Raw genomic sequence first — 7,161 nt, 5'->3', positions numbered from 1 at the left:
AATGTGATTGACTTAGCAAAGTACAGGATCGTTAAATGGGATACAGGAATAAAACAAGATTTTGTTAGAGAAAAGAGGAATGTGTCTGCTACTTTGCTGTGGCACACCAGGGGTTAAACCAATAAGGAAAGAATATGTTGGAACTTATCCAGGAAAGAAGAAAAGAAAAATCCCAGGAAGGACAATGTACATGCCTAGAGGGCACAGGTCTAGATTGAATCAGAAGGACAGAGGGACCTAGGTAGGACAAATCTATGTGAAGATAGAACACAAATTTTGATGCAACATTTTTAAATTAAGATAAAGGCAAACAATTTTAAAATAGGCATTTAAAGTTCCAGAAGATGCACAAAGCATTGCAAGGAAGAACTATATGCATGAAAACATGACTTAATTCTGCTGTGTTCAATGCTGATGTGGTCTTAATCACAGAGACGTCAGTGGTCCCAACTTCTAGAACCAATTCATTGATGTAAACTGGTTATGGAACAAAAGGTAACTGCCTTTCCCTCTGAAGATGTAAACGAAGTGTGCCTGTGGGAAATTGGGCTAGAAGATGGGGAGAAAAAGCTGAGATTGGAAAGAAAGAGCAGGGATGCTCGTATTCTTACTTGACAGAGTGACCAGAGTGACCTCTCTTTCGTTGGTGGAACGACAAAAACAACAAAGTAATTATGGAAAGGTAAAGAATAAAGGACATAATTTTGATTTACTAAAGAGATTTGGTGCCGGGGAAGACGGGGTGGGGTTGTGTGAGTCAGATTCTAATTTATCTGGAACTCAAGAGATAATATATAAAGTGAATAAGAAATAGAGGCAAAAACATATATTATCTGGAGGTATGGCACTAACTCCCAGGGGAAAAGAAGTTGCCAGAAAGAGTTCAAAGTATTTGCTGTGGGGAGGGGATGGGGGGTAAGGGAGATGGGATCCTTTTGTGTGTAAGCCCTTTTGATTATTCCTTATTTCAACCATGTGCACACGTATCATTTGATAATTGAAAATATATAATAAAAAACGATGTAGTTTTACTTTCTATCACAAACCAAAACACATTTTGTAGCATGCAGTTTCCATTTAAAAAACATTTTCCCTGATATTACATAGCCTTTATAATGATTCGATTAATGACTACATAAGGTTTTGCGCTGTTTCCTTGGAAGTACTGTTCCATTTATATTCATTCTCTCAGTCTCCCGGTGTCTATCGGAAACCAAAAGCCGTGGTTGAAGTTTGGGGTAGCAGCCTATGGCCAAAGAAGAAAGCTGTTGTTGTTTTTTCCTCTCTGAAAAGAACTACATCTTGAACTGGCCCACGTTAACACTGTGCATCAACCAAGTTCAAAGCCCAAGAAGAATTGGGTGTCCTTGCTCATTGCAGCACCCCTGGGGGGTGTGCACACACCTGGAGACAGACTTAGAAGGCCGGAGAGTGCTTCACGACAGCCTGGACAGCCTCAACCCAAGGTCGCCCTTTGCACTGACACTGCCCTCAAGTTCATTTGAAAGGGGGGCTGCCAGAAAGATGAGGCTTCATTTGCAAAGCAAGGGCATGGTTTTAATTAGCCTTTAGATCCATAAAAAAGAGAGGGGTGGGGGTGGGGATAGATTTATGGCTTTAAATTCTCTTCTTTGCCGTTTATAAAACAGTATTTATCAGGTGTGGGGCACATGGCAGCTCTGGGGAGTGCCAGACGGGATCAAAAGCAAAGCATAAAAACCTTCCCCTTTCAACATACCTAATCTCCTTCTATCTATAAATGGCCACATTAACCTCATGGCTCAGACAAGAGATTCATTCTGGCATTTTGCTGTCCGAGGTATAAGGAGCAAGTGAGAGGCTGGCTTCTGTGTGCCAGGCCTGTCTTGCTTCCCCTTTGATGTTTCCCTCAGAAGAACCGAATCATGGCCCATAGCACTGGGGCGGGATGCTCCTGCCATTGTGTCAGAAGTGTCCCTTTCATAGGGAGGCATTTATATCCCTTCCGGGAGAGTATCAGATGGCGAATGACTGGAAATTAGCAATCAATCATTCATTCATTCAGTGCTGTTTAGTTATCTCTCATATGCCCCACACACGTGCAGGACTGAGCAGATGCTAATGAAGCAGAAGGCATGATGTCTTCCTTCAGAAAACCCCGTTAGTTGGCCAAAAAAAAAAAAAAATCCTACACATAATAGATAAAATAATCTTTGGTGTTGAGAAAGAGTTGGCCTTAGTGAGTCTTCAAATTGAGTTGGGTTTTGCCAAGAAGGTGTGAAATGGGCTAAACCTTGAAAGGTGAGTAGGATTTGAGCAAAAAGGAGGAAAGGAGAGGTGGAAAAATCCATAAACAAAAGCCCTGAGGTGAGCATAAATGTGGCACCTGGAGCGGACAAGAGCAGAGAATACATGTTGGAAATATCTTTGGGCCCGCTGGCTTCTGGGTGTGTGTCCCATTCTCCTGAATTGTGGCTTGCTGATCAACAAGAACCTACAAAGGGCAGATTCAGGAGGCGTCTTTGCTTCTAGAAAACAAAGCAACATTTTCCCATGATTTTTCTGCTTCCGTAGCTCTAGAAGATAGTTTGCTTTTCTCCTTTCTGCAAATGGGAGACACCTTCTCTGAATTAGAGTATCGCAGTGTAGAATCTTAAAAGTGTAGGAACCTTGAGGTTATCTAGCACGCAAGCTCCATGAAACTAAGGATTTTGGTTGGCTTTATTCATTCAGTGCTCAGTGTGATGGCTGGCGCATAGTAAGAGCTCAGTTAAGTACTTACTGAATAAATAAATGCATGAAAGCCTAGCCTCCCGAACAATTGAGGAGCATGAGACTCCTGTTCTCGAGATACTTTGGCCCTTATTAGCCTGGGTCACATCCACCCCTTCTGACTCAGTTTTCTTATCTTTAAAATGGTGATATTAAAACCTATTTTATACACCCCACAAAGTTCTGAATATCAACTACGCACTCAATGTATTTTAATTTATTTAACTGTTCTGTACTAGACTAGGAGTTTTATGTGAATTTAGCTTTCAAGGAACTTAGTCTAATGGAGAAGGCAAAGAAAAATAAAAAAGATCTCAAGTCAATGTGATAGTGACGAAGATAATGGTATGCACAGGGTATGGTGAACTCACAGAAGGAACAACTGCTAGCATGGACAAGGGGGTGCAGGGCGGGCTTCCTAAACGCGACAGTTGTGTGAGCACCTTGTTCAGGTAAGATTTATCGAGGGTAAGTGAAGGCGGCAGTACCTTCAAGGCCGAGGGTAGGTGTGAATGCCCACATGCCCAGAGGCTGGACAATGAACAGGTTGGATGGAGGTCTGTGCCTGTGTACAGGTGAGCACACACCCAGTATGTACTGATCTGTGCAGGGATTGGCCATGAATCCTTCTGGTGAAACTAAGTCAGCAGTAGAAGTCACGTAAAGCTTTCTTTTCTAAATAATGACATTTGGACGTTCGCAAAGTTGTAAGTCACGTAGGGACATTATCTGATTCACGTTTTAGGTGGGAAAAAATCAGTGGAAACCTATACAGAGGATGGGTGGGGAAAAAGGTGAAACTTAAGAAAAACATTGGTGAGGATGGAAATCCATTAGGGAGCTACTGAAAGAATTCTGCGAGAGATGAGGAGGCTCGGGACCTGAAATCGGGTTAAGGGGGGATAAGAGTTTTGGGGGCAGATTAAAAGAGATTGAGGAAGTGGACTCGGTGGTGACTGGCTGCCTGTGGGTTGTATGGAAAAGGGTAATGATCTAGGTGTATGATTTAGGTAATTGACGGGGTAATGGTAAACCAGACTCTAACGGGTGGAAGTCTCCCGTCAGTAAATAAAGTAGCACCCTATCAAACAGATCTATTTGACATAGCACCTCGCAAACGTCCTCAGCCTCTCCTCTCCTGTCCTCTGGCTTCAAACTTGCTTCTTCCACCTAAACTAACAAAAGGAGAGCAATTAAGCAGACTGTCCCACTTTAGGAGAGGGTTTAGTGATCCTCTCTTTGTACTAGAGCATACTTCTTAGAAAACTTACCTTCGACTGAAAAAGGTTTATTTGACATGTCCCTCTGAGAGGAAATCTGATAGATGTGGGTTTTCTTTGTTTCCAATAAGCTTTTAGCCATTACAATAGGTTTTTTCCCTCTGATCAGCCCTTGGTCTGGTCTGCTCCATAATGCTTTGAATGATGGTGTTATTAACTACGCCTGGGACTATGAGATAAGGAGTAGGGGATCTGGGAGTGGGGGATGGGGATTGGGTTTTGATCAGGGAGTCCAGGTTCTGACCCATTGGTCTCAAGGAGTCTCTGGGACATCCATAACATGTTAAGAGGGCCCTTGCCTGTTTGCAACTGGAGCTCAGGTCTACAGAGAAATGGCTGTGGAGAAGACACACAAAAGCTACAAAGTTTCCATGTCCTTTGGCCTAAGCAATAAAAAGGTCATCGGTGATATTTGCTATTGACAAGTGTGGAAGCCAGATTTCAGTGTTGAGGTGGTCATTAAAGGGAAGTGAACATTAGACAAACTAAGTGTAGACAATACAAAACATGTGTTTTTTTTTTTTTTAATGAAGTTAAACATTTTCCATTAACTTCCGACTGTGAAAGATTTCGTTCTCATATCCTCCCTCCCTACATGTATTTCCCATCTGCTCTCTCAATATAGATATAGGATGATTTTTCTTGGCGGTGTATTTAGTCTTCACATTTTCATGATAATACCAAATGTTATGTGCAGCTGAGCCATGCAGACTACTATGATTATATATCCTTTCTTGTACAATGTTGCTTCCCCTAGCATTACTAATTTTTCTTAATTTTTTGCTTGCTTAGTTTCCTGTATCCCCAGAACAAAATCAACCCAGAACACTGTCTCAAAAGTGTCAACATCCCCTTAATATTTTCCAACATATGAGATATTCTATCAGTTTTGACTTCTTGGAGAAATATCTTCTGTGGTCCTCCATTTTCCTATCCCAATGTGGACCGGTTGTCTTCTTTGCCCACTATAGCTATGTTATCTGGAGCTTTCCCATATCATCCTGGGCCTCTCCTTCTCCTGTCTCCTTTGTTGGTGTGGCTGTTTCCTTTATCTTCTGCCTTCTTTCATTTTGTCTCTCCTCTAAGTTTGGTGGAAAAAAGTAGTACCATAAATCCTGGAAAAGTATTTGGAAGTACTCTTATTCTAAATTGCAATCTGAGTATGTCTTTATTCTTTACTCACATTTAATCTATAATGGGATGATACACTTCCTAGGTAGATCATTTTCCCTCATAATTTGAAGGCATTTTTCCTCTTGTTTTCTAGCAACTAGGTTGGTTTAGATTTCTATGGCATTCTGACTTGAGTCCTTTGTTTGTGTGGGTAATCTGATTTGTATTTTTTTTCAAATTCATGATTATTAGGGTCTATTCTTCACCTCCAACATTTTAAAATTTCATTCATAATGATGTGATTCACTTTGTGTCATAGATATTTGTGCTGGGTACTTGTTGGGCCCCTTTCAATCTGGGAACTCATGCTCTTTGGTTCTATGTAAATTTCTTATGTAATTTTCTTCCCTCCATTTTATCTCTCTGGACCTCCTGTTATGGATATCTGCTCTTCTCGACTGGTTTTCAGTTATATTTAACACTTTCAGTTACGTTTAATACATTTCTGCTGTATGTTAGTTTGTATGTCTTACTTTGAGATTTTCTCAATCTTATTCATTGGTTCCACTGACACTTTTTTAAACATAGTTTAGATATTTTTAACAACCAAAATCTCTTTTTTAACCTCTCTAAACATTCTTTTTATAGCTGTATATTTTTGTTTCATTGACTTACAACTTTTGTCTTTTCAAAGTTTTCAATTATAAATATAGTTTTTGTTTTCTTTAGCTCTCTGATTTTTTTGTTTGTTTGTTTTGGTATATCTTTCATATTACAGAATTTCCTCAAATATCTGATATTCTTTGGTTTTTTGAATATTTAAAAACAATTCACTAAAAACCATTGGGGGGTGCCTGGATGGTTCAGTCGGTTAAGCATCCGACTTCGGCTCAGGTCACGATCTTGCGGTTGGAGAGCTTGAGCCCCACATCAGACCCTGTGCTGACAGTTCAGAGCCTGGATCTGGCTTCAGATTCTGTGTCTCCCTCTCCTTCTGCTCCTCTCCCCCTCAAAAGTAAATAAACATAAAAAAATAAAAACTTTTTGGAAACTTTTTCTGCTGCAGTGTACCTTGTGGGCCGGTGGGGTTCTCTATAGGGTGATTTTATTGGTCACTTTTTTTGAGACTCCTCATATCTCAGAATCTTTCCTAGTGGATTAGGCAGATCCCTCAAAGAAGAATCCGTGGTTTTCCATAGGGAGAAATAAACTTGATTACCCCCTGGAAGTCAAGTTGGAGTAGGAAAATAGGTGGGGTCTTCACATACAGTGTAACGTAATGTAACATTCCTGTTTCAGTGCCATGTTCCCACACTCTCCTGAACCTCATGTCTTCAACTCTAGAATGTCTTTGGTTCCACATATCCAGAAGGCAGCCCCTTCTTCTTCTGCTGGAACAAAGAATAGGCAGATGCACAATTGAATGGAGGGAGTAGAGACGCAGGCTTCTGCATCCAGCTCTCCTACAAAGACTTCTAATCAACTTTGCTATTTTCAGTCTTATTTCCACGATCATTTTCAGAAGTGATCTGATCACCTCAAATGCCTCATCTTTTCTCAGATAGGGTAAATCAGTCTTTTTCTGTTTGTTTGTTTTAACTGCCAGAGGAAGTTTTCTCTTTCTCTATCCTGCTAAGTCAGCCTAACGTTCTGCTTGTTCCCTACTTTGCGTCTCCTTAGGATATGTCATTTATATTTCAAACTTAACATTCTAATACCAAACTCTTCTTCTCCATCCAGACCTGCCTTTCTCATGTCCTCATATCAGCAAATGGCACAATCACCTGGTTGCTGAGATCTTCTTATTTTCCTTCTTTTACCTTCTTATTCAATCCATCGGCACATCTATTGACTTTACCTTCAAAGAATATTTCACTTCTGAAGTTTCATTACCTTTACAACTATTGACCTGACCAACCCAGTATTATCTGTCACCTGGTTTACTCTTAATAGTTAATTCTATTTTTTGGCCTGCTAAGAACATTCTCTACACAAAAGACAGAGTGATCTTTTTTTT

The 7,161-nt window shown here is 40.5% G+C and overlaps 1 long non-coding RNA gene across 1 annotated transcript; it reads right to left on the bottom strand.

Moving 5' to 3' along the window:
• Positions 1–3,830: 3,830 nt before the first annotated feature.
• On the bottom strand, positions 3,831–5,266 carry LOC123602389. The gene is made up of 2 exons (XR_006714471.1): positions 4,023–5,266; positions 3,831–3,921 (listed from the first exon to the last, which is right to left on the bottom strand). It is a non-coding gene; the product is annotated as an uncharacterized LOC123602389 (long non-coding RNA).
• Positions 5,267–7,161: the final 1,895 nt, after the last annotated feature.

This window comes from Leopardus geoffroyi, chromosome D1 (genome assembly GCF_018350155.1).
Source record: "Leopardus geoffroyi isolate Oge1 chromosome D1, O.geoffroyi_Oge1_pat1.0, whole genome shotgun sequence".
NCBI classification, from domain to species: Eukaryota; Metazoa; Chordata; class Mammalia; order Carnivora; family Felidae; genus Leopardus; species Leopardus geoffroyi.
This window is presented reverse-complemented; position numbering and strand designations above follow the sequence as displayed.